The 4,899-nt window shown below is 42.3% G+C and overlaps 1 pseudogene; it reads left to right on the forward strand.

The window, feature by feature from the left end:
- Positions 1-4,359: 4,359 nt before the first annotated feature.
- LOC126471917 (5S ribosomal RNA) lies at positions 4,360-4,477 on the forward strand (annotated as a pseudogene).
- Positions 4,478-4,899: the final 422 nt, after the last annotated feature.

Raw genomic sequence — 4,899 nt, forward strand, 5'->3', positions numbered from 1 at the left:
TGCAGAACTGCTTGGTCGGAATCTTCAAGGTACCTGCGACACCTAGAAAAGGATTTAAAACACCGCGGTCGGGAAGCCCAAGTAGCCGTGATGTTTTGTTCTGTTAGACATAGTGAGATTTATTGTAGTGGTTGAGAACGGGACTTCTGGTCAGGTGAAAAAATGTTCTCAACATAACGTCAAACAGGCGTAATAGAATAGTAGCTGTAATCATGAGTGACGCAATAGAAATAGAGACAAGATGCTATTAACAGAATAGCGAACGAATTATCATAGTCGGTACAGACATAAAGTCTACACCGACTTCATTGCCTCGCGAGTTAGCCGCGCAGTCTTGGGTGCCTTGCCACTGTTCGCGCGGCTCCCCCCGTAGGAGGTTCGAGTCCTCCCTCGCGCATGGATGTGTGTGTTGTCCTTTGCGTAAGTTAGCTTAAGTCAGATTAAGTAGCGTGTAAGCCTATGGACCGAGGACCTCAGCAGTTCGGTCCGGTAGGAACTTATCACCACCACCACCACCAACTTCATTAGTGCAAGGTCATGTCCTCTAGCTTCGCAGTTTGAGAAGAGTGTGGAAGATCGTATGATGACATAAACAAATGACTCAGATCATTAACGTTGACGAAAATTTTTATTGTGATGGGGGACGAGGTTTCGATAGTAGGCCAACGAAAAGAAGAAGACTTGCAGGAGAACATGAACCTGGGAAAAATAATGAAACGAAAAGCACCCTGGTATGCACAATTTAATCATTGCAAACACTTGGTTTAAGAATCAGGAAAGAAGGATTTACATCTGGAGGACACCTGGAAAATCCAGAAGGTTTCGTACAGATTGCTGATAATACTACAAAGATTCCGAAACCAGATTTTAAATTGCAAAACATTTCCATGGACAAATGTGGAGTCTCATCATAATTCATTGGTTACGAACAGTTTAAAACTAAAGAAATTGCAGAATATTAGAAAATTAAGGAAATGGAACCTGGACAACTTTAATGACTCAGCATTTGTTGAGAGTTTCAGAGGGAGCATAGGAACAAGGCCCAACAGATACCTATGGGTAGCACACGGGATATTTAATGCAACTGACAAAAGGAGAAAAACGCAAAAACACAGGAAGGGAAGAACGAAAAATGGAATGTAGACGACTATAAAATGAGGCTGACACCAGTCTTTCTTGACGTTAGAGCCTGTTCTTGTCACCCAAGTAGCTACCCGCCTCCGTAGCAGAGCTGGCTAACGCTCACCTGTGCGTCGGCGCTCGACTCGGAGGTAAGCCCGTTCGATTTCCGGTGGTGTACGATATTTTCGCCGACAGTATTTGGCCGACCAGGGGAGGAGAAGTGGTGGCGTAACCTTTCTGATTACCAGTCTTAGCACCAATGTCCTGAATTAAATTCCAAACCTCACCGCAGCGACTCATGAAGCAATAGCATATGACATTGTTGATGATGGTCGGCCATCGGATGGGGACGTCAATCCTCCTTGGGCTCCTCGAGAGGGGTAGGCTATGTGCCGGCTCCAGGTTCCACCCTCTCGTTTCTCTCATAATCTCCAACACGACACTACACTACACCTACACATCATTACAGTCTGCTACACTTAACACTTACAGTGCACTTACTCACACAACTCTCCTACTCCTTGAAAGAAAGGTGCCTGTGAGTGCTGAGGATAGGGAGAACTTTACGAATGAGGCAGCGTAACCTGCTCTTCGGTATCTCCCAGACATTCATGCCCTTTACTTTACTTATTGACTCCTGTAACTTCCCAGCTGGCATCACGAGGCTGGTTGCAGCCCGTCCCAGTACCCCCACCATGGAAAAATCGCTGCCGGTACCGGTAAATGAAAGCTGGTTGTCAGTAACGGAGGGGGACATTCTGAACAAGATAGTATTGTCTTAAACAAGTTTAATATTACAAAAATATAATATTATTTTTCAAGTCAATATTGTCTTTTCAGTTATATCTTGAAACATGACACCGAAGTGTATCACGCTTATTTATTTTTCTTCTCTGATCAATTTTTGCAATTTGTCATGTAGTTCATTACCAGAATGTGTCATATATTTTACCAACGCTAAATAGCTTTTACTTCACATATTTGTTGAAATAGGTCTTCTCATTTTAATCTTATATCGAACTTTAATAACTACCGTCTTTGAAAACAAATTATGCGACTTTTCAGACCTATGTACTTCAAAATCTTTGTTCTTTCAAAGTTATCAGCCACATATAGTTACCTTTGTACTTGATAATAGCCTCAAATTCGAAAACCGGTTAATTAAAAAATAAGTATTGCAAAATATTACGCAAGTCCGGTGTGGTTTTCATTTATAAGGTATAAAATTTTCTACTCTGAACCAACGGAAAAGTCAGTTAACGCAAATGAATTTTATGTTTCGACGTACATTCTGTAAGTTATTATTTGTAATCTAGAAATATCAGTTCTTGAAAATACGTTGATTACCTTTTGCAATACTTTTGAAAGGGTAGGTTATGCGCCTAAACTGTTTAGAAAATTAAGGATAACTGATCGACAATATGCTTAGCCATTTTATGGCAAAGTGTTTGCTTTTTGTTTTACGTGAATGCTGTGGAGAGCATGTAATGATTAATTTTCCCCTTATACGAAGTTCACTAATTATTTTCGACTTTTTCATCCGAAATTAATTTTTTTTTTAATTTAGTAAACTGAACCGTACTTTAGTTGATGTAAGTAGAGTCTGATTTTTAGGATTCCGTGCCTCAGTCTCTAAAAACGGATCTCCTATAGGATCGACTTAGTGTCCACCTATCCATTTGTCTGACTGTCCGACCGTTAAGAAACCAGTTTCCTAGGTACGGGTAAGCTTGTCAAGTTCAAACGTACTTGACATACTGAGGTCTATAGTTCCTTGGTGGTGTAAAAATTTTAAGCTCCTAAGTCAATGCAGTCAAAAGATACGGCCATTTATGTCACATATTTTCATACTCGAAAACTTACTGATCAAAATCTGTAGGGTACTTCCGGTTGATCTATAATTATGAAATTTCGCAAGAAGCATGGTTTCACAGTGCAAGTAAAGGAAAAAATCTGAAAATGGTTAATTTGTAATTTTATAACACGAAAAAATATTTTTTGTCATTTTTTATCCGTCTGTTGTTTGTTTGCCCATCTGTTAATACCATTTTTTATCTTTAACAGGTTGGCGTATCAAATTCAAATTTATGTCACATACTAAGGTTTATGTACCTTGAATATCGGGAATCCGGTAAAACAGCAAATCACCGACATCGCTTCTGTCGGTAAAAGATCCTACAAGAACGGGACCAACAACAAGTGAAGAGAATCGTTTAACGTGATCGATTGCTGCTGATTCCAATGCTTGGCGATCAGCGTGCGAATCATTCAACGAAACATCATCGATGTGGGATTTCGAAGCCGAAGACCCAGTCGTGTACCCTTGATGACTGGATGACACAAAGCCTCACGCCTCGCCTGGGCCCTCAGCACCGACATTGGACTGTAGATGACTGGAAACATGTTACCTGGTCAGGCGAGTCTCATTTCAAATTGTATCTAGCGGATGGACGTGTACGGGTACGTAGACAACCTCATGAATCCATGGACCTTGCATGTCAGTAGGTAGGAGGTTCTGTAATGGTGTGTGATGTGTGCAGTTGGAGTGATATGGGACCCCTGATACATCTAGATACGACTCCGACAGGTGACAATTACGTAAGCATCCTGTCTGATTACCTGCATCCATTCATGCCCATTGAGCATTACGACGGAGTTGTGCGATTGCAGCAGGACAATGCGACACCCCACACGTGCAGAATTGCTACAGAGTGGCTCCAGGAACGCTCCCCTGCGTTTAAACACTTCCGCTGGGCACCAAACTCCCCAAACACGAACATTATTGAGCATATCTGGGATGACTTAAAACGTGCTGTTCAGAAGAGACCTCCATCCTTCGTACTCTTACGGATTTATGGACAGTCCTGTAGGATTCATGTTGCCAGTTCCCACCAGCATTACTTCAGACATTAGTCGAGTCCATGCCACGTCGTGTTGCTCGCGGGCGCCCTACACGATCTTAGGCAGGTGTACCAGTTTCTTTGGCTCTTGAGTGTATTTTTACTTGTAGTGGCACATATTCTTATCTCCACATTCTTCTTAGAAATGTGTGAAATCACAAGAAAGAAGCAAAGCTCAAGTAGTTGATACGGCTCCGACCCTCAGCTTTAAGGAATTTCTCCATATTTTTTATTGCATGCCAATAAATGTTATCGATAGCAAACTTAAACAAGTCTGTCGCGTGTAATAATTTATAAATTAGAAACATGAAATTTGACATCGATGTCCAGTGTATTTTCCAACGGCCTTGCCGCAGTGGTAACACCGGTTCCCGTCAGATTACCGAAGTTAAGCGCTGTGGGGCTGGGCTAGCACTTGGGTGGGTGACCATCCGGTTCGCCAAGCGCTGTTGGCAAACGGGCTGCACTCAGCCCTTGTGAGGCAAACTGAGGAGCTACTTGATTGAGAAGTAGCGGCCTCGGTCTCGTAAACTGACATACAACCGGGAGAGCGGTGTGCTAACCACTTGCCCCTCCATATCCGCACACTTGACGCCTCTGGGATGAGAATAACATGGCGGCAGGTCGGTACCGTTGGGCCTTCACGGCCTGTTCGAGTGGAGTTTAGTTTTTAGTTCTTAGTCCAGTATATTTGTATCAGACCAATACTTTCTAAGTACGATCTTTTTTTGCTTCTTTTCAGATACATTAAAAAATGTATGTAAGAGTACGATGCCTTTCGAACTTCAATGGTGCAATCGCTAGTTAAGCATTAGATTGCGACTTCTGAAAGCTGGAGTGCACCCTCAGTCACATAGTGTGTACTGAGACACATCGT

This window comes from Schistocerca serialis, chromosome 3, assembly GCF_023864345.2.
Source record: "Schistocerca serialis cubense isolate TAMUIC-IGC-003099 chromosome 3, iqSchSeri2.2, whole genome shotgun sequence".
Classification (NCBI taxonomy): domain Eukaryota; kingdom Metazoa; phylum Arthropoda; class Insecta; order Orthoptera; family Acrididae; genus Schistocerca; species Schistocerca serialis.